We start from the raw sequence: 27,949 nt of genomic DNA, 5'->3' as shown, positions 1-27,949 counted from the left end.
AGAAAGACAATTAATTAATGACTTGCATGGTCATCATAACATTGAAAACCACATGACTAGATCTTTCCAGTCCTAAGCTCTCCTTTAAAAAGGCAGTCTTCAAAGTAACCACAGATGGCCCTCACTGGTCAACTGATCATAGATGTGGTTTCTGTGTGATTTTGAGAACCCAGTGTGGAAGCAATAAATGATATCCCTAAATGAGAGGTAGTAATGAAATCACTTCACAATTAAAAAATAACTTCTGGATTTTGAGTAGCATGCAGAAACTCTAAGAAATTTGTTTTGCCTATGAATGCCTAAGAAACAATGTTTAAGTAACTTATTGTTGTATAACAAACCTAATGGCTTAAAACAGCAATTCATTATTTCTCACAATTCTGTGGGTTGGCTAAGCTTTGAGGGCAGTTCTGCTGCTCCATGATGCAGAGGTTGAGATCACTCAGGTGGTGGCATGAGCTCCCAGCTGGAGCTGGGTCACCTAAAATGTCCTGTCGTCTTCCAGGTCCTCTGTGCTGTGACTTTTCATCATTTAGTGGTAGAGCCTAAGCTTATTTATTCAGCATCTAGAGCATAAGAGAGAGCCACGAGACTGACAGACCTCTTCACTGTGAGGCCTGTAATGGGCCCTGAGTCACTTTTGCCACAGTCTGGTCAAAGCAAGTCAAGGCCAGGCTGGATCAGAGGGAGAGGAAATTGATTCCACCTTTTGATGGCGGGAGGTGCATGCATGGTCAGAGATAGGAGTTTGGGACCCCCAGGTTTGGAGACAATCAACCACATATGAGCAATAAGTATGCCACATTTAAAATGGGTGATTTATTTATTCTTTTAAACAGTGGTGATTTGAAATCGTCTTGATAACATCCAGAAGTCAATAAAAAATAATAATGCTTGTTTCCTTGCAAACGATATTATCTATTTTTCCTAAGACTGTTAACATGAACTTCTTACAGGCCTACCAGCGGGCCCCCAAATTCCCAGTGTTAGAGCTATTCCTTTGAGTTCTGTCACCTTGAGAAGTCCTGCCTAAAAATATAAGTGCCTCAGGCACTGGTTTCGGGTTAACCACCAATGCTTTGGGATGAATCTGAGCTTAGCAACTCAATCAGCGAGAAGTCTCTGAGACAAAGGGTTTAGTCTACAATCCCTGGTTGGACTTTGGCTATCTGAAAGACCTTGAAATCACTTTCAAAATGTTGTGATTATTATGGGCATTTTTCATCAGTTTCTCAAATGGGGCAGATACCAAAAAGGTTAAGATTCATTATTCTAAGCCCCCAGTCACAAGTAAGTTTCACTGGGAGAAAGGCAGTGCTAACAGTTTTCTTTGGTGTCTACTTAATGAAGCATCTAATTGTCCTCTATTCAATATCCTTACCTTTATCTCTCTGCCACTCCCACACTATATCTCTATGTGTGGAAAAAAGGGTCTTCACTTTGTACCTGTATCCCCCACGGGGGAGAATCCTTGAGGTCTCAATGTGCTTCTGATCTCAATGGTGTTCCTCAGAACAGGGCTAAATGAGCCAAGGAGAGGCACGCCCAGGGGGAGAGCCCAGGAACAAGTGGGGTTCACAGTAACCCTTTTCAAACAAAGCAACTCTACATTTGTCTCTATCTTACTATACATTTTCCTTTGAAGAATGAGTCAGGAAGCTAAAAGAAGTTTGAGATTACTAATAAGCCCAATGCTCCTATTTCCAAGTGATAAAAAAAGAATAGCATTCAGTGGGTTTAAATATTTTTCACAAAGTCTAAAGTCAGAACTTGATTAGAACTATGATTTGTGTTTCCTGACCCTTAACTCTGTACGTTTTCTAATCTACACACCACCTCCCCACCAAGAACTGGCCCTAATACCTTCTCGCAGGCCAGCGTGGGCCCTCCCCTAATTCCAATATGTGTTTTCCTCTGAAGCCAGAAGTATCTGCAATCAGGAAACAGGCAGTTGATAAATCAGGAGCTAAGGGGAATTCCAAAGGAAAGGCAGCCTGGGCTGGACACCAGGATGGGACATGGGAGGGGAGAAAAAGAGTTCTGAGGAACCGACTGAAGAGGCTATATCCACACAGATCTCATCATTCAGCTGTGAACCTGCCCTGACCCTTCCTACAGCTTTCTTTTTCCACCAGAGGATGAATTTGAAGCAGCAACAGACTGCATTCTTTTTAATTCCAGAATGCAAAAATCTACACTGCCCCTGATTGCTTAATTCCTGACAGCTAGAAAGTACATTTCAAAGTCATACACCATATTCCAAGCCTTCCAAAATGCCTAAAGGAGAGAAATGCTAGACAAACCCCAATAAAGATATGTGTATAGATTTCTATACTTGCAATGGTAATGGACCTTGACTAAGACCACTGTGATTTTAATACATTGTATTGTTTTATTCCTACTGTATTTTTAAATAGAACATTTCAAAACAATTAGATTAATTAAATATCCACAGGGATGCAGGAAATGTTTTCCTATCACACTTGGGGATTGACCAGATCAGCTCCGAGATTTTTTTCAGAACTTCTTAATGAAAGAATCTCATTCCAATGGAGTTTTGACAACTATCTCATCTGTCATTAAGAAGAACCTTTCAGTACCTGGAAAAATTTAAGACATTTTGTGACTTAAATTTGCCAAACGTAGCTGTTTAGGGAGAAGCCATCCTTCCCCATGACTGGCATACTCTCAACCTCCCTAGCTTATTGTCTGAGAATGCAAAGTGGATCATGGTCTTGGGGAGTAAAATACAGGTTAGAAAGGTTAGAAAAAGTCACTGAGCAATTTTTATTGTCTATGTTTCGTCAAGATACTGAAAGTTAAAAATTTCCCCCCGTGCTAATAACACAGTATTAGTAACACTTGACTGCTTTGTTGGAGCCAAACCAACTCACTTCTCTTCTCTCAAGCCTAAATTCCAAGAACGGCCAGCTTTTTCAGAAAACAGAAGCTGCCATAATCTCTAGGATAGGCTGGCGTCAAACCACAGGAGTTCTTGCAGAGACCACATATTATCGTGAGCTCCAAACATTAAAGAAGACTGTGGCATGACACGTGCTAAGAAAGAAACTCTTACAGGACACTCATTTTTCTCCATGATGTCAGCTGCAAGAATAAATGTGCAATGAACAAGAGGTTGGGAGTTAAAAACAATAAAGACCATTGGTTTCATGGCCAACTCATTTTATAGCCTTGAGTAAGGCATTTCATTCATCTCATTGTCTCTATACTGAGAATTACTGTTTATTTTCTTTGCGAGTGTTGAGTTTGCAAATTGTATGAGAGATATTTTTTTTCCTTTCATTGAAATCACAGGGCTGTCATGTCCATGAAAGTCTACCTCTACCCTGTTGAAGCAATACATCATGGTGGTCAAGAGCATGGCCCCAGATGACAGGGATCCTTTCATATCCTGGCTTTCTCCCTTGCAACTCTGTGACCTTGGACAAGCTATGTGAACTTCCTGTGTCTCAGTGAATATTACGGTGACTAATGGCCCTATCCTCCATGTGACCATCTTACTCATCTTGTAAAATCTTGTGCTCATTGACATAATAGTCACCATATTATTAGGATTAGGCGTAGAAAGATGAACTGAATTTCTGAAATTTACTTGAATCTTGAACACAGAGATAGCTGGTTCAATATCAATAGATAGGAATGCTATATCTAACACTATAATTTCCCAATGATATTATAGTGTTATAATCACTATAATTTCCCAATGATAGGGCTTGACATAAGTATTGTGTGTGTGTGTGTGTGTGTGTGTGTGAAGAAAAATTGGGAAAGAGTTTGAAATTCAGTGATTTTCCCGACTACTTTATGCATTCAGGTTTTCTCTGCCTTTCACTGTCTTTGATTAGGTTATTTAATAACAGAAGAGACAGAACTTAACTTGCAGAAATCTGGTAGTAATGCAATTTATCCCCATCCAGAGAAATGCAACAATCTGTCCAGTAGAGGTTCAATGGGAGATTTTTCTCCCACTGTGGTAGAAGTCCATTTTTCCTCTATTTAAACAAATTCATTTTGGCATTCCTAATTGCCTATAAATGTATTTGGTCTTTGTTTTCTACTCTGAACCAGTTATAATACTTTCCTAATTGTCTCATTAATTAATGAGTTAAATAAAATCTTTAACATGTATTCATTTTATATTTGTATAAGACTCATGGTTATACCTTTAAAAACATTTCACATAAGTAGATAAATATATGTAAAGTCTCATTAACTCAGACTTATTTTAGAAGGGGAAAAAAATCTTTCATATTAGAGTATGTCCAAAGAAATACAGTTTTATTGCTTTCAAGTCTATACTAAGAGGTATTATCTAATAGATACCAATATTTAACAAATGATTTACAATAAATATGTCACTTTTCTAAATAAATCGATGCTTCTAGAGCACTTAACACAGCAGCATGTTTTAAGTGTTTTTAAACTCTAATCTTATTTATATTCTTACAAAAGAAAACTAATATGATATGTAATGAAAGGCTTCAGCCCAATTATTCCAAATTACAAATTAGTGAAATCTTACTTTAATGAAATTTTACATAGGGAAATTGATAGAACATTGATTCTTAGAATGGTTGCAGTTGGTGAAATTGACACCTAAGATATCAGAAACTGTAGGAAACCCTTCTAAATTGATCTTGGGTAATCAGCCGGCCCCTGATGGATCACATCTACTAACAGTGAGCTCACTACCTTTCAAGATGGCCATTTCATTGTTAAAAGCTTCTCTGGTTTGAAAGTTTTCTTTGTAATTAATCAAACTCTTCCTCCTTGAAATATCCATCTCTTGGTCTTAGTTGCAGTTTCAATATAAATAGAAACATAACCTGTCTTTTATCTTCTTTTTCCTCTAATGGTTTCAGTTACCTGACATTGGGGATCCTTTTGGGAGCAAAACAGGTCAAGAAGAATTATCATAAACTAGGTCTCCTACATCACCTCAAAGTCAAGAGCTAACAATTATAAACACAGACACCTTGGTTGCAGTGGCCATAAACTATCCAAATGGATCCTGCATGAACATAAAGTCTAATAAGTCCTCACATAGAGGCTACAATGTTACTCCTTGGGTTTCACAGATATTTCTATAGATAACCCTTTTAAACCCTGAAACTTTGAAAATTAAAAAGTACCCCACAGTCAAAACACCTGCATCTTTCAAAACCAAGACAAGGAAAAATAAAAGGTGTTGCTCTATTCCACTGTATTATACTATAATTCTAAGTATGTGATGAACCTCTTTTTCTGCAGGTATTGGAATATTTCAGTCAGAGAAATAGCCAACCTGCTGTTTCATATTACATATGATAAAATGGCCCAAAGGATTCTTTTGTTGTAGTACCCTTAGTCTAATATCAAAGCACAGTAAAAATAATTTGTAGTTGTAACATTAAGACATATGACAGTTTCCTACATGACTTCCTCCTTTTGTCCATCTCTCTCCTTGAAAGGTGAGACTTAGGACTAGACAACATAACTGAAAATAGATTCTCTAATGCAGAGGACAAGCTGTCAAATGCAGGATCTCTCACTACTTTTGTGAGAAGAGAGACGTCCCTGCATGTTTTACAGAATATTTTGTGAGGAAACAAAGAAATCTTTCCATTTTCCCTATGTCAGATGTAAAAATAAAAAGCACAGAGGAGAAGAATGGGGCCACAAACTTGATACAATGTACTGCAGTAGAGTTTCATCAGATAAACTATGGAGACAGTTTCAATGATGCTCTTGTCAGAAAACACATGGTACGATACACTGTATATGTGCCAGATAGCTTCTGCACTTTCAGAAATGTCACTTCTAAAAATGTCTACCCATTTAGAAAATAAGTATGCAATAAATCTGTAAATATTTATTATCAAAGCAATAAGAAAACAGTAAAGAATAAATACAGCTTCTGACAACACTGCGTAAACTGTTAACAACAGACCTCTGGAGGCAACAATTCTGTTTCTAGATCAGGGTCCAGGGCCCAAATGGGGCCGTGTCAATACATTCCAACAGGTGTGGAATGTATTGATATACCCTCTTGCCATAGGAGGTTCACGTAATCGAGATGCCAAGGATGAGATGTAAAACAGACAGATCTTGTATTTCTGAATCCATATGTGTTGCTTGATCGACAAATCAAAATAGCTACTCTTTGGAACTGAGAAGCTGTAAGAACTTGCTGTTGTTCTTTTCTGTTCTGGGTCCTATGGGAAAGGGCTGGGAGACAAAGAATAGGGAGAGTATCTCCCCCAGAAGAGAGCATATTCACACTTCTGCAGGACTTGGATCACGCTTACGCTGTTCTATGCAAGCATCCTTCCCCTTTGGCAATGGCTTCTCCTTCACTTGGCAGCCTGATTCCCCTCACCTGACGAAGGAGATGGTTATGATTTAGGTGATGGAGACATAAGGTGTGAACAACCTCCTCCTTGTAGGTAAGAAAACCAAGATTCATATTGCTTTACCTTTTCTAAATAACTGTCTTCTGGACAACTTAGCTCAATACTTCTTGACTTAGCCCACAGAATTAGAACATCTGCTCTGAATTGAAGATTTACAGAGGGAATTATACCTACTCCATCTAGAGACTGTCTGCCTCTGATGTCATTCTTGATTAGATGATTTTGGAATTTTGATTGCTTCACATTAGATCATTATGATTTCAAAATGCAGCTTGTAAATGTATTCAGTTCATCAAGGGCTATAAATATAAATCTTCAGCTACAGACCTCTCCTTTGCTTAGGTCCTCTTAGATGCTCTTAGGTTCGTGAGAGACCAAAAGAAACACTTTCAAGAAAAGGTGAGAAACTCCTACATTAGAAATAATTTTCTAAACATCTGGTCCCATATTCAGGAGTTTGATAATCGTGAGCCATTTCTGGTTTTAAATTTAAATTTAAATGACTTCAAGGTAATGAAGGCTGACTCTGAAAAAAAAAAACTTATGTGAAAAATGTAAGGACTACTTATGATCTCTTCAGTAAAACAATTACATGTTAGGTAATAAAATTTCTCCAGATTTTTCTACATGGTTTTGGGTTCTATCTTCAACTTTCTATTCCAGAGGAAACTATCCATTTTCTATTCACAGTGCCTTGCACTGTGGTGAGATTTGGATCTGCCAAGGGGAGGGGAGAACGAAGAATCTATTAATGAAATAAAATAAAAGATTTCAAAGTTCCTAAATTAAAATTAAATTTAACGTATTTTAAAAACAAAAATTCCCTGGAATTTGACATACTTCTGTCTTTATTTTACTCAACTAAATAAGCTCTTGAAAGTTAAGATTCTATAATTCTGAGTCTAGGCTGTGGCTGATGTAAGTTCTACATGAAATCATGTCATTGCTCCTATTTCAGCTTAAGAACTAGAAGAAAGAGGAATAACAAGATGTGTATCAGAGAGTCGGTGGGTCAGTTTGCTGGGAAAGGGGCAAGAAACATCATTTATTTCCACAAAACTGCAGTTCAACATCAAAACTACCTACCTGATGCATAATTACATGCTATGAGTTACAGTGGTAAATCAGTCTCTAGAACAGTGAGCTACGTCGAGAACCCTCCAGGATTTCCGGCTTCCAACTCTGAACCATCCAGTACCTCACTGTGGATCGTTCATCTACATCGCTCCTTTGTTTATCATCCTTCTAAGCCCTGGGCCACATTTGGCTCTAAAACACATTTTTTGCTCTTTGCATGCTTACTAGCCTGCCTTTCCATTTCCTAATTACATTCTTTAGAAATGAAGCCCATTTATTGGATAAAGCCAAGTGTCTTCCTCATCTGCCTGAGTTTCTTTTCCACGGCTCCCATTTGCCTCACCAAGGGAGTGAGCAAGGTCTTCCGTCTCAGGTCACCACCTCAGAAAGGCTCAGTTACATCTACTTGTTTTCAGTCGCCCTTGCACATCCTGAGAATTGATACCCATTGGCAATAGTACTTCTCATTCATTCATTCAGCAAATAGCTATTGATGTACCAACAGCTGAGTCGTGTAGACTCGTTACCCGAGAAGGGAGAGAAGAAAGGAAAAAGATGAATGAAATGAGAGCCATAAATCAAAAGGGAGATGTGCCTTCACAGGAACAGCGATAACACCAGACTATTCTCTAGCTTCTCAGTCCCTGTGTGGCCCCTCTTTGAATTAGGAGCACTACCCCGCCCCTTAATGGAATCACGTGTAAAGAGTTAAGCATCCCAGAGGTGTCATGTTGTAGAACGTGTGACCCTTTTATGTACGGGCCCATTGGGAATATTAAAGGAGAACAAGAGGAGAAATTCTCGCACCATAGCCAGTACAGCCATGAGTCAGTGCACGATAGGAAGGAGCAAATCAGTCCAGGAGCCCAGGCTGTGGCTGACGTGCCAGGTATTTGTACTCCGGGCCCCATGAACTCAGACTTGCAATTTTGGAGAAGTAATATCTGCTGCCAGCTGGCAGCCCAGAAGGCACTTTCTTGATGAGTGAGGGAAGTAGCTCCCCACTCCCTTCCTCCTCATCCTGACAGCCCCCACTCCTTGTCCCCACAGGCTGGGGACTGGTTGGTGGGATCCACACAGACTGTGATTCAGGGACTCATCTCCTTAGCATGACTTGTTTGTAAAGATCACTCGCAACAACAGCAGCAGCAGGACCCCTACTTGGCAGTGGGTATCTGTCCAAAATGAGTCAAGATAAGAAGGGACCATGGAAGGAACACCTACAGTTGGGTAGGAGGGGCGCAGTGTTTGTGACCTGAGGTGATATTCAGTTGAACACTTCCATCTGCCCTTTGGAGACATTTGACCCTCACACCAGAATCAATTCTCAGTTTATGGCTAGTTATTCAGTAGAGACCACAGACTCATATCCACCCACGACTTCAATCATCGTAATGACTCCCATGCTTTCAGTCAAGTCGATGGCACCCTGCTCTGGTTCTCCAGGTCCCTTTGGTGCTGCCAATGACAACAGGCAGTGAGAGAGAAACAGCTTCATATCTCAAAGCCAAATTAATCCTAATCCTTCCAGAATTTCAAAATCGTCAGGAAGAAATGAAATCAAATGAAAAGCAGCAAAGCTCCTAAGTGCTGGTTTTCGTTTCAGGAAGGCATATCATAAAATAAAACGAAAGTAGGCTGTCACAGTCTTTTGTTGCAAAAATATGGCTTGGAGTCACTCGAATAGACACAAAAAGAAGTAGTAGGTAATTGTTACTCGAGATTTCCTATAAAGTTATGAGGAACAGATGAGTAGCTCTAGAGAATTATGGGGAATAATTTCCTCAGTAAACAATTCAAGAACTACCAGTAGGAGACAGGAGCTCACATTTGTTAAGTGCTAACAAGCAAAGTGAAGTTTCCAGAGACGGACCTGGCAGTGTCTGGCAAGATGAATTTCGGGAGGCAGAGCACAGTGACAGGGCCAGTAAGTGTTTCTGGAAGGACAGATCCCGAACCAGACCCTATTTAGAACAGGAGGCCCAGTTCTGGAAATTCAGTGATATGGTAAAGATATGATGAAGTTAATATTGGCAGGAATAGCTTGAGGGAATCCCACCAGGGCAGAGACCCAGGAAGAGACAAGAGCAAAGCAACTCTCTTCCTCTTTATTGCTTTCACAGCTTACACCCCAGGCCCCAGACTCAGTGATGGTCCGGTTCAATGGTCTAGAGGCTTCCCGCACTACCACTAGCCATACTGCCCCAGGATACCAAAACTCAAGTCTCAGCCCCCAAACCCAAGGATCCATTTAGTCCTCACTAAATATGAAAGCCATCTGTTTGATGTGTTCAGGATCATTCTGTCTACACCTGTATTTCCCTTTAGCATTGGCTAAGACAGTTGTAATTCCCCCTCATCTCACTGAGAGTTAGGGATTTCGGGATCCAGGACACTATATGGCCCTCACATTGTAGGTATGAGACATGTGTCCAAGGAAGCGCCTGAGGACTGTACTAGATAGACTGATGATTCGGGGGGCGGGGGGGGGGTTAAGATTTCAAAAATCAGGTAAGCAATTGTACAATAGTTATGTAAGATGCAATCACTGAGGAAAATGGGTGAAGGGTACGTGGGACCTCTCTGTGTTCTTTTACAACAATTTGTGAATCAATTATACCAAAATGAAAAGGTTTTAAAAAGGTTTAATTGGAATTATTGACAGCATAATTCCAAAGAAATACATGGCGCTGGAGGAAGTCATATGTTCTTCTGTGAGTAAGCTATGGACCAGCCTAGAGTGGAGGCCCCGACTTTCTTCCAAGTCCAAGTGCTGTCCCCCTTCACACTCCCATTCAGGGCATTCCTTCCACGACGCCTTCTCTGATCATCAACACCCGAGCACTTCAGTTGGTCTGTCCTTGGTATGGTCAGGTTCTGCTCTGAAGGTCATTTCCACACGTGCCAAACACACATTCCTTGAGAACAAGAATTATTCTTATTCGTATGTGTGTACCCATAAGCAACAGTAGATGCTCGGTAAATGTACGCTGAATGAAGAAATGGATGCGTGATGTCAAAGAACTCAAACCAAAAAGAGACAAAGGGTCGCTTCTGTACCTTACCTGAAAATTCTCATTTTTGTGTAGAAAATAAGCAGTCTTATCCAAGGAAGACCAATTTCCGGATAAGTAATCACTCAGAGATGTACATCACACTCTATATGAATCATTTTGCAAAATGAAAGACAAAAGCTGCATGAAATAAACAATTATGGCAAGGCTGAGTCTCTGGGTTATAAGATGAAACTAAAGCAACATCTGCCAATCCTGACAAATGACTCTGCTCAGGTCAAGCTTGGGACCTTGGGGCTCTGCCTTAGGGGCAGGGCTGAGGTTCAAATCATCACTTTAGGAATAAGTGCCATATAAAATAATCTCAGTCTTCTGCTCTGTGGAGTATTGACAGATCACAAGAACCAGATTCTACTTTTAACCAGAAATCTCTGACCTGCCTATGTGTTTAGGTAAGGTAAGAAAAAACAAATAAACAAACAAACAAAAGAGACAGCTACAAGAATGTTATAAAATGCATTAGAAAATCCAAAATTATTCCAAATCTGTCCATGCTACCACTCATTTGGTCAGATAATTGAAAGCTGATTGCGTTGTAAAAGGGAAATAGCATATTAAGCACTGACTCTTGCTACTTCCTGTCAGGGCTGATGGTTTGTGAAATCTAAAAGGAAATTCCCTCCTTCATCTATCCTGCCCTCTCTCTTGCTTTCTTCCTTTCTAAAGTGTTTAGGTTCCCAGTGGAGTTTCATGATACAAACAAACAAATGCCTTAAAGAACTGAAAATCTACAAAACTCATAAATGGGGAATATTAGACAAAGGAGAAGGTAGCTACTGAAGGCAATGTGTATTCTATTAATACTACCTCATTCCCACTCATACAGCAGAGATGGCCAACTAACCAACAGAAAGACAGGAGAAGGGAAAGAAACTTTTCAGAAGATAGCCCAAGAGTAAACAGTAAAATTGGGGGGTAGAGGGGGCTTTGTGAATGCTTACAGCATTAACTATTTCATTTTGAGAAAGCCTCTAAAGAAAAGAATGATTTCACAGTTGTGTGGGGGAGAGGTGGTCTACAATGAAGCCAGACCAAGCAAGCTTCAGAAGGTATATTATTGGGAAAACCAGCAAAGGAAGAGGCAGAGATGAACTATTTAGAGCCCAACCCACAGCAGAGGAGGCCCCCCAGGTGGGTATGAGAAGCACATGCGGACACAGCTGTCCCTCTTACAAAGAGCACATTAGCTTGTGCCATCTTCAATATCTATGACGCTAATTCAGGACTGCTCAAGGAAAACCGCCACGTTTGGACCCATCTGTTCTTTACATCCCCATGACTATATTCTTTGCGGACTTAAATACAATTTATAATACAAAGGTGTCTTGTTTTTAATGTGGCAAATCCATAAAATAGACTCTTAGCTATATTCTAATTTTTTTTGATAATGTTTAATATGTCAGTGTTCAAATGGCAAATGTAATGACCTGGGAGATTATTTGGTCAGATTCTGACGTGAATCACTCTGGCATTTGGGGTAGGACATGAATTTTTGAGCCTCTAGCGTTCACACAGCCTTGCGGAAACATTTCCAAACTCATTCTGCCCGTCAGCTTTGAGCCTGCACAAGCGGGCACTGAGCACATTTCCAGGGTCCAGCACACCTGTTTTCCCCTCCGGATGTGCTCACCCCCTTTCTCCCACCCAAGAGAAAATAAATACCCACCCACTTCAGACCCATCCGGTCAGGAATGAGTCAATGGCAAACCACATCATGATTCCACCTGGCACAGAGATGGCGCTCCCCGGACGACACAGGACTTTCTACGTTATCTCATTTAAGCCCTACTGTCAGTCCCCCAAGGGTAAGAAAAATAAATATGTAATGAGCCATATGCAAAGCACTGTGCTGGAGAAACACACATTTTCATTCATTTAATCCTCTCGAGAACCCACGAGGCTGTTAAAATCTCCCTTATTACTGATGAGGAAACTGAGCCTCAGAGAGGTGACATGTCTGATGTGTCCTATGGCTAGTAACGGTCAAGTCAGGCTGCACAGCTAGGTCATCAGGCTTCGAAGCCCAGGCCTGACTCCCGGGGCCACGCGTGGTCAGCAGATCACAGCAGATCTCTCTGTTTGATGTGCAGTCTCGCTCAGACCTCATGGAGCTTCCGCTAGGCCTTTGGTAATAGAAAACACTAGAAGTTTGCTGAATAGATCAGCAGCCTTCAAAGAACTGCAGGCTAAGTGTCCACCTCTCTTTTTTCTGGCCTGGGGTGGAGGTGGAAGTGCTGTTCTAATAACATAATGCCAAATTTTGTGGGCAGGGGGAATGGGTGCAGGTTGTAAGGGAGAAATACTCTCAGGTGAACGAGGCAGGTGAACCTGGTTGAATACTCGCAGGGTAACCTGGTTGGATTGGCAAGCCATCTATGGCCCAAATGCCACAGATTTTTGAGTACTCATGTCTTCAAAGCCTTGTCATTTTTCCCATTGAATGCCTTTATTATGAGATCTTCAAACTTCTGAGAAAATTTTACACCAATTAGATACTCTACATATTTTATAGATTGAGGACTTACGTAATATTAACTTTTGTAATAATAATAATAATAATAATAAAGACATCTTCTGCTGTAAAAAAATAAGTTTGAAAACATGGTCCAAAGAGATAGACCCCTCAAAACACATTATTTCATACAGCCAAACTTTTGATAAGTGTATCCATGTGCTAGGGCTGCTTGAACAAAGCACCACAGACTAGATGGTTTAAACAAATTTCATTCCTCCCAGTTCTGGAGGTTATAAGTCCAAGATCAAGGGGTTAGCAGGTTTGGGTTCTTCTGAGTTCTGTCTCTCTCTCTCTCTCCATTTGTAGATGGCTGTCTTCCCCCTGTGTCTTCACATGGTCTTCCCTTTGTGTGTATCTAAGTCTGAACTTACGCTTCTTATAAAGACAATAGTCATATTGGATTAGGACCCACCCTAATGATCTCATTTTTATCTTTATTATCTTTTCAAACGCCCTGTATCCAAATATAGTCATATTGCGAAGTACTGGGAGTTAAGACTCCATCATATGAATTTGGAGGAGACAGAATTCATCCCATAACAATAAACATTGGGTATCCCCAAGCTAGTGCTTAAGCCCCAAAGCCACTACCTAAAGAAGAGAAATTCTCTGTGGTCAGTGAATAGAAATACAATCTCCTAACAGATAGTTAACTGAACTGGACAAGAAACAGACTCATAAAAAATGAAGGGCTGACAAGGGCCAGAATCCAAAGCTGTTTAGCCCCTGCTTGGATGCAATGAGGGAGAACCCCAAACAGAGCAGAATACCTTCACTGTGCCAATTGTGTTTCCACCAGTATATTTCTGTGCATACCTGAAAATGATTATAAAAATAAATCTTTCTAAAATGACATCCAATTGCATTTTCAAAAGATGGCTGCAATATTTGCCGTCCTGTATAGTCTTTATATAATGGGATCTTGACACTCCTCCGTTGAGAGGTAGGGTCTATGTTCCCTCCCCTTGAATCTCAGTGGGGAAGGGATGTTGTATGACCTCAGGTTAGTTTACAGAAGGCCAGCTTCTATTAGGACACTGCCTTTGGAGTGTTGAGCCCTCAAGTAGCAGTCTGCCTACATTGAAGCCACGGGTCCACATGGAGAACCCATGTGGAGGAACTCTGAGACTCCATGAAGAAAAAGAGTTATCCCAGCTGCCGCTGCTTCAACTCCAGTTACATCTAATTGCAACAATGTGGAAGACCCAGAGCCAAAACCACTCAGTCAGGCATCTCCCAAATTCTTGACCCACAGAATCCATGAGCATAATAAAATGATTGTTGTTCTTTTAAACCACAACATTTTGGGGTGAATCGTTACACAGCAATAAAAATATTCTGATTAAGTCTTTCTGATGCTAATTTGACTTTCTTTCTTCCAAAAATGAGTAAAAGGATCATTTCCTCTTGGCATGTCCATAGATTTTTCTATTCACCACCTTCTGCATCTGCTAATGACAAAGTCAAATGACCTACTTGTAAGAGCTGTTATGGACGAGTTTTTTTCCTCCAAAATCCATAGTTTGAAACCCTAACTCCAAATGTAACTGTATTTGGAGATAGGGCGTTTAAACAGGTAATTAAGTACTGTTAAACAAAGTCATAAAGGTGGGACTGTAACTCAACAGAACTGGTGCGCTTATAAGAAGAGGAAGAGACACTGGAGTGCAGGTACACAGAGAAAAAGCCAAGTGAAGATATCTGCAAACCAGGAAAAGGGGCCTCATCAGAGGCCAACCATGCCTGCACCTTGATCTTGGATTTCCAGCTTCCAGAACTGTGAAAAAATACATTTCTGTGGTTTAAGCCACTCAGTCGGTGGTGCTTTATTATGGAGCCCTAGTAAACTAATACAAGATCTTTCCGAACATTCTAACTCTAGTTATTTTTCAATGATTCTGTTTAAAATGCAAATAAATCATTATAAATCATGAATAACTTTTTAGGCATCAATCTGTCTAAACTTTTCCAGTGGGAGGACTGATTGAGAACAGATTTCGTTTGGGTGAAGGAATAGGAAAGACAGGTATAAGAGAGAGCCATAATATGGAGTTAGCTGAGGAAACCTGCACGGGTAGGGGGCAATGGGGGGAACAGGTGGAACATCAAAGTCAGATTAAGGGCACCTGCTTTTAATGTAAAGTTCACTGACTTTTTTTTTTAGTAAATTTATAGAGCTGAGCAACCATCATCACAATCCAATTTTAAGAACATTTTTTATCATCCCTAAAAGATTCCCTGTGCAGTACCACCATCTGAACCCTACACTATTACATTCACACCATAGAAGGAAACACCGCAGAGTGGAAGATGTTGGTTAGAAGCAACTGGGAGGTCTTGTAGACTGCTGTCAGGAGTTTAAAGTGTAGCAACAACTTTCAAAAGCAATTTGGCCATATAAAGTTGGAAACACTGATATCCAATGACCCAGGAATTCCTCTTCTAGATATATGTCCTAGAGACTCTCTGACATCTGCACAGAGAATCACATACAGACATGTTCACTACAGCAAAGTGACATTTGGAAACAACCCAAATGTCTATCAGTGTGAATGGGTAAACAAGTTGCAGTATATTCATTATAACATGATCCACTTGAACAGCCATTAAATAAACTATAACTACAAGAATCATTATGAGTAAATCTCATATGAGAAGGTTGAGTAAAAAGAGGAAGTTGCCAAATAATATATACCAGGGATGCCAAAAATAAGTATACAAATGGACACTTTGATCAACGTTGCTCAAGCAGTAGTTCGTCATCATCAGAAGTGTCTGGATGCTGACGGGAACTACTTTGAGCACCTCTTGTAATTGCAGAAGTCAAACGTGACTTGTATTCATCTTTTGTTATCAGTATATATTGAGTAATACAATTTTAACAGATTTTCCTTTCTTAAAACGTGTATACATTTGTTTTGCTCTTTAGGTAGATAGACAGTAAAACACTATTTGTGTCAAAATTTAAAACCATAAACAACGTAAATTTTTGTAGATGAGACCTGTATTTAAGTTCAATTCCCTTTAAAAAAAATTATCATGACACAAATGTGGCCTAATGCTGAGATTTTGATAATGTATAAATATGCTATACTTGTGTTTGTAATACTTCATGATAATATTAGAAAAGATAAAAGTAAAAGGAAAGTGTTTCTTGAAATCACACACACACACACAAAAGCAAAGAGTCATACATCATACTCCATTGAGTTCACTCGTTCTTCACTGAGGCTTAAACACGTTTTTAGGTAGTTCTTCTGTACTGAGCAGGTGCCATGCACAATGCTGGGTGCATTCACGTGCCTTATCTTATTTCACCCACAGGTCAGCTCCTCCAGGTGTCGGTGTTTCCAGGGCATACTGTCATCTAAGCCTGCGCACCACACACACCTACCCCGCGGCTGCCATTCCTTCTGTCCTAGTCAACAGCTGAATGTCGGCCGAAGGCAGATGATGTCTTTGTGTTTGAGCAACAGAAAACTAGGACTGTTGGGCTCATAAAAAGATAATTAAGTCTTTAACCATTATTGAATGTGGCAGGGGGGGACAGAACACAGAGCATTTACCCCGCCTTCTCTGAGGCCACGCAGGGTGAGTAAACAATTCCAGGAACCGGAGGCCAGACAGGGATGGACTTAGCATCTTTCCCTCTACCGGCTTCTATCAAGATAGAATATTTTTCAGTCTTGGATTTTTACATCAACACATTCCCAAATTTTCCAAAGAGAAAAAGTATCTTTCATGGGGCCCTTTTAACATGACTAACACAAGATGTAAGACTCTTGTACTGAAATTCGAGAGCTGCATTATCTGACCCTTTAATCTTTGCTCCATACAAGGCAAGCTGGGGCCACACTACTACTCTTGTTTTCAGTAGACTCCCCATGCTTGGCTCCTCGCTGCCCTTTCTCACATGCTCTCTCAGGTTTGGGTTCTCTTTCTGCTCCTCTTCGCCCAACCTTCTCCTGTTCCGGATACAAGGACCAGAAAGAACCCAAGCGGCACTCAGAGTTAAGAAAGTCAGCTTTATTAGCCGGTGGGCTCAGCGGGATCCTTCCCAAAGACTGAGCCCCTAGCAAGGTTTTGAGCAGGTTTTTATGGGTTGGAGACTTCCTTGAGTCGGGAAGGGGTAGGTGTCTTCTGGTGATTGGCTCAGGGTGTGGCTTGGAGGGGGTTATGTGGAAGTGGGCTGGGGCTTAGGCTGGGGACTTCTCTCTCCGCTGGGGCCACCATTTTAGCTCAGTTCCATGTGGCAGGGAACCATTTTAGGTCAGTTTCTCCATCACTCACACACCTCAGGATGTATAATTCTTCCCCATTTGCAGGGGCAGCTCAACTGTCATTCCTCCTCCAGCTCTCGCCACTAGAAGTAGTAGTAAGCCCTGCGTGCATGTGGCCTGTATATCTTTCTGGATCAAAACAGATTTTGCCCTAAATTACTGCTATTCATTTTACATTTTTTTATCTTTCAGTTGTAGTATAAAAACAGAGGAGACGATGTTTTATTTATTTTCAAACCATTCAAATTGCCTAAAACTGAACATAGAAGAGAGGCTTAATACATGTTTGTTAAATGACTAAATATTTCTATCTTAACATTTCAGGCTGTTTATTTTCATTTTAGCAGTTGGGATATGTTGACAAATTTGCTATGTAGGGAATCAAGATAAACCTTTTTGCTTCCTGGTGACCTAAATAGACCTGTTTACAGACATCAGAGGACCCAGATGATGGAATTGTTAACATGTGCTCCTGACCAGTAGTTCTCGGCCCTGGCTGCACATTACAATCACTTTGCAGCTTTGAAGAAATACCAATATCCAGACCCCTTCTTGAAGCAGCTGATCTGGGACAAGGCCTGGGTATCTGGAATGCCAAATTTCCCCAGGGCATTCTAATGTGCAGACAGGGCTATGGACCAGCGCCCTACATAGCCCTTTAAACACACAGGGCGGAGGTCTGGGTACACCAGCTTTGAAAGGAAGCTTGAACAATGCAGTGAGCAAAGGGAATGTCAACCCTATTTGCATCAAAGACCACAACTGCCTCAGCACCACCTTCCCAGCAGTTTTTATTCAAACGATGGATGAGCTCATTCGAAGCACATCTTATCTATTTGTTAAAGCACTTACAGGATTCTCTTAAATGCATAGGCAACTTCCACTTTTCCACTTCCCCTTGTCCTGTCAGCAGTTACTGCATGAATTTGAAAGTCATAAAACTCCTTTTCTTAAATAAATAAATTCAAAAAGTTCTATAAACTATGTATCTACTAAAAGAATATGCGTGCTGGACCATGTAGCCATAAGCAAATATGGATACAAAGTCATGTCCAGTGAAAAGAGTAGAATATAAAACAGTATTAAGTGCAACTGTATGCAAAGTAATGCAAATATTGGGCACTTTAATTTAATGGAATATTTTTCATCAATCAGGTATAATATAGAAAGAAGATGCAAAATTATTTTAATAGTGGTATATAACTCAGACATTTACCATAGGTTGATTTGCCATCTAATTAGGGCACATTATCATCAGTGTTTTTACAACATTCTTCAAGCAAAAGCTGCTCTGTGTTTCTGTTTGAAATGAGTTTCTTTCTCAGTTGCTCTATTTTGGTGGTCTCCTGACTGAGGGTTCTTTAGAAGGTTTTAGTTCTGTGATTGTTTTTTTTATCTTCTCCTTGAAAGCACCTCTTCTCCCATTAGTGACATCACATAATTGGACAACTCCGGAGCTACATTCTTGCTAATCTGTCAGCCTGGAAGTTAATTCCTTGTAAACTGAGCATTTTTGTTAACTCAGTGAGATGACACACACTTTGCCTTAAAACTAAGTTCTTTAAGCTTGAAAACAATTTTGTTGTCCCTTTTGTCTTTGGAGGAAATGAAATAGCAACCTGCATTCTTCACATAATGCATGTTTTTTTAAAAAGTAGGCATCAATCTAGTTGCATTTTAAAATTCAAAGCAATCTAGCTAGGCACCCTAAGGGTATGTCATTGATAAAGAAATGGATCTTTTCTAAGTAAATAATAACAAGAGAAGCTAGTGCTTGATCATATACTATAATTGACAAAGGTGTTAGAGAGCAGGCACTCTCATTCACAATAGGAGTGTGCATTGTTGATGGGAATGTAAAATGGTATAGCCTCAATGGAAAACAGCATGGAAGTTCCTCAAAAAACTGAAAATAGAATGACCACATGATCCAGCAATCCCACTTCTGGGTATATACCCTAAAGAACTGAAAGCGAGATCTCAAGGAGATATTTACATACCCAGTGTTCATAAGCACCATTTGCAATAGCCAAGAGGTAGAAACAACTCCAGTGTCCATTGGCATATGAATGGGGAAACAAAATTTGGTATATACATAACATGGAATATTATCCAGCCTTTAAAAGGAAGTAAATTCTGACACATGTGACAACATGAATGGACCTTGAGGACATTATGCTAAGTGAAATAAGCCAAGCACAAAAAGACAAATACTGTATGATTCCATTTACATGAGGTATCTCAAAGTCAAATTCATAGAAACAGAAAGTAGAAAGGAAGTTGTTCCAGGGGGTGGCAAATGGGGTAAATGAAAGGGGGCAAGTAGGGATTTATTTAACGGATACAGAGTTTTGGTTTTACAAGATGAAGAAGTTCTGGAGATTGCACAATGATGTGAATATATTTAACACTAAGGGACTCTACACTTAGAAATAGTTAGAATTGTTAAATTTTATGTTACGTGTTTATTTACCACAGTAAAAAAATTTTTAAGACTTTTTTAAGAGTAATAAAGTAAATTGAAACAACTTCTGTGAAGAAAAACTTAGTAAATATCTATTTATAGACATAATATAGATTATATGCCTATACTTATAAATTACTTATAAATTATATTTATAAATTTACTTATAAATTATATTTATAAATATATAGATATTAACAATATCTATATTAATAACAGATTTATAAATACATAATTTATATTTTAAACAAAGATGTATTTATGTATAATTTATATATTTATAAATATATAGTATTTATAATTTTTTAATATTCATAAATATGTAACACCTACAAAATTTTTAGTTCACATACCCTCTGACTCAGAAATTCCACTTACAAATATTGAAACTACAAATATACTCACACATGAAAAATTAAAATCACACGTGAAAAATTAGATAACTACAAGGATATTCACTGCAACATTGTTTCACACAGCAAAAGACTGGAAACCACTTCAGAAGTCATCCAGGATCCTTTCAATAATAAATTTAAACAATTTATTTAAATAACATATTTGGAATCATTCCATAATAATTTATATAAACTCTGGTACATCCATAGAATGTTGAAAGGTAAAAGAATAAGCTTTACTCGTATATGAATTTTTATGGAATGATTCCATTTACATTGTTTTTCTTTAAAAGAAAAAAAAGCAAGGGCAAGTTACTTTTTTTTTTTTTTTTTTCTTCTAGTGTTTTCACAATGCTAGAACATTGGGAAGGAAATAAAGACATAGTAATATCTTTGTATATGGACATCTTTATCAAAATACGTAAGAAACTGATAACTGAGTGCCTGGAGTACAGGAATGAAAGGAAGATATACTTTTCACTGTGTATTTTATGTATTATAATATGTTTTGAAGCTTATCATAGTAGGGCATTGGGCCCCAAATATCCCAATCCTAAGAAAAATTTTGCTGTCCAAAGTAGTTGTTTTTTGCCTGCCTTCCTTCCCTCCCAACTCCTTACCTCTCTCTCAGCCTCATCCCTCACAGAAAAGGTCACATCTCACCAAGTCTCAGCAGTTTGTCCATCCACTTTATTCCTCTCTAGAAAAAGGTATGTCCTTTTCAGTGGTAACTGACTTAAGCTAAGCACACAATAATAAGGGGTCACGCAAAAAGCTAGACTTTCAGGTTAATAACATTATGTAATAATCCCTTAGCTCTGTATAACAGGGATAAAAGAAAGTACACTAAGTTATGTGTTTGTGATGAAAAAATATTCCATTTTTAACATTTTTCACAAGACTCTGTAGTAAAGATTTTAATTGCTTTTTAATTATTTTGGATACAGGATGAATGTTTCTTTGAATGCAACACAATATGAGACAGGTGATGAGGGTGTTAGGCTCTATATTGGTTATATGCATAAATATTACATTCTCTGGCACACTAATAATATCATGAGAGGGTATTGTTAATATCCAGACAATCTGTCATCAATGCAAACACCTTTCCATGAATTAGTTAATATACTAATTTATATTTAAAAATTAAAGAACAAGAAATAGAGGATTGAGTATAATATTCAAAATTACAAGGATCACAAATAAAAAAGAAAAATGCTAATGTTAGTGTCAAATACTGGGAGGAAGATATTAGTAAAAATGAGGTAAGTTCTTAATTTTCACCCAGGAGAGTCAATACATTGTCTAAAATTACACATCAAGGAATAGCTGTATAAGCAGATTACCTAGACTGTGATTGTAAAGAGATCTAAATGGAACTAAAGGCAGAAAATAGTGATGAGAAGTGAAGCACGAGCGTTGCTTTTTATCATAAGCTCTGCTTTACTATTTGGTGTGTTATATGCATATTTTTCTTTGATAAATACTTTGAAGCAATCAATAACTTTTTAGTGACAAAGTCACTAAAAAGCCTACAGCTGTAGTCACATAAGCCTACAGCTAAATCAAGTGTAAGAATACCCCTCAAAATTGATAAATAAAATTAATTAAAAATTTTAAAACCTGAGACATGGATTCTATCCTGAAGGAGCTCATGTTCTCACAGGGACAAAAATATTTGAAGACAGGTGAACATACACACATAAATGTATATGTATGTACATGTACACATAGGTATGTGTGTGTGACCATACAATGGAATGTTGTTCAGGGAAAGAGGAGACCCAGAGAGTGGTAGACTGGCAGAACTCCACTGAAAAGCTGGGCCCTGAAGGCTCTGGATAGGAAGAGGGAGTGGAGGACAGTTGTTCTAGGCATGGAGTTGTGGTGCAAAGGAAGGCATGGTCCTTACATGTTTGTGGACAGTGAGGAGACAAATCTGACTAAAGCAAAGAATGGGTGACTAGAATATAAGATTGGGGAAGTGGCCTGGAGACGGGGTGAGGGGCTGGATTATAGAGCCTATGAAGTCCAGATAGAGGACTTGAGGTTTGGTGGAGTAGGAAAGATAGTGAGTTATTGATGTACCTGGGTGGGGGACAGATGTTGGTCTAACAGTGCAGAGAAGATGTTCCCACTGAGAGAGGAGAGGCCAGGGTGCCATGTAGAAGTAGGTGTAAGCTGACAATGATCTGATACCAGAGAGGAGGGAGAGAAATAGAGACATTCTCCTTTACTCCATGACCCTGGTAGTCAGTAGACCCCAGATGGCAGCTCAGACTTCTTTAAATTGCAGGGGTTCTGATGTCACCATTCCTATGGACAGATACCTTGGACAGATACCTATGGCAGATACCTCTGCCATCCTGGACAGAACTAAATTTGTCAAAAAAAAAAAAATGGGGGAATGACAAATAGCTGAAGATTTGGTTAGATGGGCCTGGTTTTTTATGTCAGTTAGATGCGTAAAGAGTACAGGCCGAGTCAACAGACACTGTTAAGTTTAAACCCCCATTCCACCACTTATTAGAGTCTATCACCACAAGTGTCACTTAACCTCTCAGTCACAGTGTATCCATTCACAAAATGGCAGAAATAATGACTTCCTCATAGGAAGGATGGGCACAAACTGAAGTTTCCCTGTCCTGGTGCCCATTGCTACCCAGCATCCACTCCCCTGCTCTCAGCTCTTAGGCCACACTGGCTCTGACTTGACCCCCAACTCTAGGGCAGCCATGTGACCCACACCTAAGCCAATCAGCACATTGCATACTCCTGGCTACCATGATCAGTTCAAGGATGAGCATGTGACCCAATTCAGGCCAGGGAAAATTAGGTCCAAGAGTTTTGTTGTCATTGTTGCTGTTCAACTGTTAGAGGAAAATAAGGTATTTTACCAGCATCAAGGAATCTGGAATGACACTGGGCTGGAGGTACAGGCAGCTATTGTACCAACAGGTGGAGTTCAAGAATGATGTGACCTTGCAAACGAGCAGAATGGAGAAGTGGAAAGATCCACACCTATTACTAGGGCCCGGGATATACTATCCTTGTGGCCAGGCTGCCCCGGACTCTTCTGTAAGGGGGCCTAAAATTCCTTTTTTTAAGCCTGTTGGGTTGGGTTTTTCTGGCATTTGCAACTCAAGGAGCCCTAACTGATCAATCTTCTTTCTATCTCCTGCCCCTCAATAACTACAAGTTACCAAACTGAAGTTCTTCTGTGGGGGGAAAAAAAGGAGTTTTTCCTCTTTGTCTTCCCTCTTCCCAGCAATAGAGCAACACACAGAAACAGCTTGCCAATGGCTCTGATTTCCTTTCCCAAGCAAGCACCTTTGGGTCACATTGGAAGAAAGTCCATCTAGAGTCAAAAATAACCACCTGCTTTTCTCTTCATCATCCTGGAAGGGGTAGGCACATTTCTCATTCTTTTCTCATCACATTTTTTTTCATTGCCTCCCTCCCCCTCCATTTTCTCCGTCAATGAAGGTCCCATATGGACACACTGATTTAACACCGTCCTCGCTTTGCAGTCTTTTCATACTGCAGTCTATGGCCTCAGTTGCTATTGCCATACGTTTCCTCTCCTCCTCCATATTTCAGGACCGGAAAACGCTTGTTAAACATTTGCTCCCAACACCTACCAGTGGATCTTCTTTTATTAAGGAGAGAGCTCTGTGTGGTGGCGAGATGGTTTCAGTCAACCTTGAATTTATAAATAGCTAACACTCCAATTGGTTGTGAGCCTGGCAGAACGGGTAACATATGCATGCCCCCCATTTGAGTGGGCCCAGCTTATGTTATGTTGAGCATTTTTTTTCTAGAAATGAATAAAAATTAAATTACGACAAAATGTCTTAATTCCCTATTATTCATCTCAGATGCTAGTTTTTAATCATGCATTCCATAACTTTAATTCCCATCATTCGAAGATGAATACCAACTTTTTTCCACAGAAGAGAGCTGCAAACTATACTCGTGTGCCCTGTGATTTGTTACAACATATTAAAATTGTAGTTTGGGTTTGCTTTCACCCTAACACCCTGAAAATAAAAACAAAATGACACAACATAAAGCAAAATGAAGCCTTAAGAACTGAATATTGTTACAAATTTACTTTTTCTTTACTTTACTCTAAAATATTATAAATCCTTTAGAAAGTCCAGTCAACCTTGCTATAATCTCTGGTAATTAGAAACAGAAAGAGGCTGAGTAAATATGATTCACGAATCCATCTCACCTTCATCTGTCAGTTTTAACCTGCTCTCATATGAAAAACTCCTAACTCCTAGAAGTAGCCAAAGTGACTCACATTGGTTTTTTCCTTTACTCTCAGCCCCTTCAAGTCATGGGGAAGAGATGACAGGCAAGAAGGAAAGAGAGAATAAACAAGTTGTAGCCACAGGCCTGGATAATCCGCTGAGTCTCCAAACTCAAAACACTGAACAATTGGTTCCCAGACATGTGACCTGGCTGAACTGAGTAGCTGATGAGACCAAAACAGAAGAGAAGATCTGAGAGAAGGACCAGCAAGCCAAAAGGCTTCTATGCCAAGAGAGGGAAAATTCACTCTTGAGGAGAAAATTTTTTTTTTTAAAAGAAAAACAAAACACTTGCTGTCCCTCATACCCATACAGTATTTTATAACCACCTGGAAGCTGGTCATTTCTATAGTCATGAAATGCCAAATGCTCAGAGTCTCCCAGCTAGTTAGTGAGGCTGAGGCACGAGTCTGGCCACCTGACCTCATGGGTGGACACGCCCCAGGTTCCAGCTGTCCCTAGTAGACATTTGAGATGTTTCCAGAGATTCTGTCTTGGATGGTATCCACTGGCCATTCAGATATCTCTTTTTCACAGGTGACCTCAAATTTGATTAGAATGAGAAAAGGAAAAAAAATTAGTCTCCTGGAAAGAGCACTGGCTCAGGAGTCATTGGGCCCAGTTCAGTCGTGGTGTCGCTTTCTCTTTGTTAGGCTTTGCTCAGCTTTCAAGTTGCAATTCCACTTTCTCTTCTCTATCTCACAAGAGTGGCTTAAGAGCAAAGGACACAACCTTAGAGAACACTCCCAAAGCCATTCTTTATTATGAAGATTATGATTATGATTTATTTTTATTATTATTACTAAGATATAATAGATATATAACATTGTATTCGTTTTAGTTGTTCAACATAATGATTTGCTATGTGTATTAGATTGGTGCAAAAGTAATTGCGGTTTACAAGGTTAAAAAAAATTGCAAAAACTGCAATTACTTTTGCACCAACCTAATATATATTGCAAAATGATTACTACAGTAAGTTTAGTTAACATCCATCACCACACGTAGTTACGATTTTTTTTCATGTGGTGAGAACTTTTAAGATCTACTCACTTAGCAACTTTCAAATACACCATACAGCAGTGTTAACTCCAGTCACCATGTTTGACTATAGTCAGTAAATCCCCAGGACTTACCTTATAACTGGAAGTTTGTACCCACAGTCATTCTTTGACTATTATTAAACTTATGGTTTAGCAGCTGGAGACTCAACCCAAAGGGCAGTATTTACATGCAAGAGCATAAAAGTAAAGTTCAAATATTATAGTTCACAGTATAACTACTCCAGAAAATTATAACTGTAGGTCTTTCAACTTTCAAGAAAAAGACATAGTTTTGGTTCATAAATTTTAATGCTAAAGCCAATTGATGCTCAAACAGATGATATATTTTCCAGTTATTTTTAACTGGACTTCTGTTTATTTCTGTTCTCATGACTACTCATTTGCTGAATTAAACCTCCTATCTGAAAAGTTAGAGTATAAATGTAAAATTTGTGAAACTGAAATATAGTCTGGAGCTATAATCACTCTTCAGCATACCTATGGCCAAGTGAAAAAATACATTCTCAAATAACTAGACTTCAAAACATTTGTATGTTTTTTAAAAATAGTTCTATGTATTGGGATGCAATTTGTGAATGTACCAGGTTGTAAAAATTACTGTGTTTCCCCGAAAATGAGACCTAGCCCAATCAGCTCTAATGCGTCTTTTGGAGCAAAAATTAATATAAGACCCGGTCTTATTTTACTATAAGACCAAGTAAAATATAATATAATATAATGTAATATAATATAATGTAATGTAATATAATATAATATAATATAATATAATATAATATAATATAATATAATACAACATAATACAATATAATACAAGACCAGGTCTTATATTAATGTTTGCTCCAAAAGACACATTACAGCTAATTGTCCGGCTAGGTCTTATTTTCGGGGAAACAGGGTAGCTATATTCCATCTTTGGCCCTGAGAAAAATTTTAAGATATCAAATCTAAACTACTTCAACCTCACTTGAGAAATAAGCAGTCTATAAATAAATGAATAAATAGAATACACAATATATCAAAACTGATTCCATTCTGGACTTCCCCCATTTCTGTCAGCTTTTACTTACATCCTGACTCTTATTCCTGACTCTGCACCCTGCCCCCTCTCTCACTGCATCCCCCCAGCTTGTGTCCCCTGTCCTTCAACTCTACGGGGTATGCCACAGTAACCGATAATATGGAATCTGGAGTCAAGTTGCACAAATTCAGACTTCAACTCTGCCCTGCACTGTGTGACCTTGGTTATGTTACATAACCTTTGCAAGTCTCCTTTTCCTTATCTATCAAGTGGCCATAATAAGAGTATCTACTGCATAGGATCGTTGTAAATGAAAAGTGTAGGTCACAGTCCCTGACACAGAGAAAGGAAGCAATAACTTCTAATTATAATGGTAGTGGTTCATGCTTAGACTCCTCCCTGGCATTTGTCTATTCAGCCTCTGTCTGTTCCAATCCCTATGGGGCATTTGTGCCAGACTCTCCCTTACAAAATCCTTGTTTCTTAGCCCACTAAGCAGGTGGCAGCAGGGACAAGAGGGGGTCCATATGGACCATCTTTGGGCCATCTCATCTCCCTGGAGACACAGACAATGAATCATAGAGGACCCCGAGCTGCCAAAGGACACTGGGGCAATAGCTACCAGCACAGAACTGAGGAGCAAGGGCAGCTGAGCTCCTGCCCCAGCCCCCCGTGCCTTGTGCTTCTCCAGACCTGTCTCAGATCCTTGTACTGGGACTGGCTCCTAGCAATCAGCCCCACCTGTCTCACCACCTTATTAACTTGTTCTTTGAAGAAAAGAGCTGCTCAATAGTCATTTTAGAACTGGATTCAACTTGAGGCTCTCTAAACCAAGTAGAATTCTAAACCCAATGCGTATTACAGCCCCTTTTGGAGTCAAGTTTCTTCTAACACTGATATCCTATGCTTCTAAAATAAGCCATTTTCCCCAAAAGACAGTGTCACAAATTGAAATAGCCAAAACACACATGCTTGAGAAGATCTCCTATGAACCTTTCTTTTTAGAGATGAGGGGATTTGGGACCCAATAAGGTTGTGCTTCTCTTGGGAGTCATGGTGGTTAGGCCCAGGTAAAGTCCATCTTTCACACAGACATGTACCTTTCATGTGGGTTGATGCCCAGGAAGTGAGTGTCATATATAGAAAATTCTCATCACTTTTATAGATTAATAATTATAGAATAATTAACTTTTAATCCTTTCTTCAGCTTTATTGGGTTTTTTTGTTTTGTTTTGTTTTATAAATAGACTTACAGGGTCTAGCAGATACTCCAAAGTTATACTTACTGGTCATTGTAGCATATTTCTGTTATTGCTACTTTTTCGGGAAA

This window comes from Rhinolophus hipposideros, assembly GCF_964194185.1.
Source record: "Rhinolophus hipposideros genome assembly, chromosome: 17".
NCBI classification, from domain to species: Eukaryota; Metazoa; Chordata; class Mammalia; order Chiroptera; family Rhinolophidae; genus Rhinolophus; species Rhinolophus hipposideros.
Note: the sequence above shows the minus strand (reverse complement) of the source record.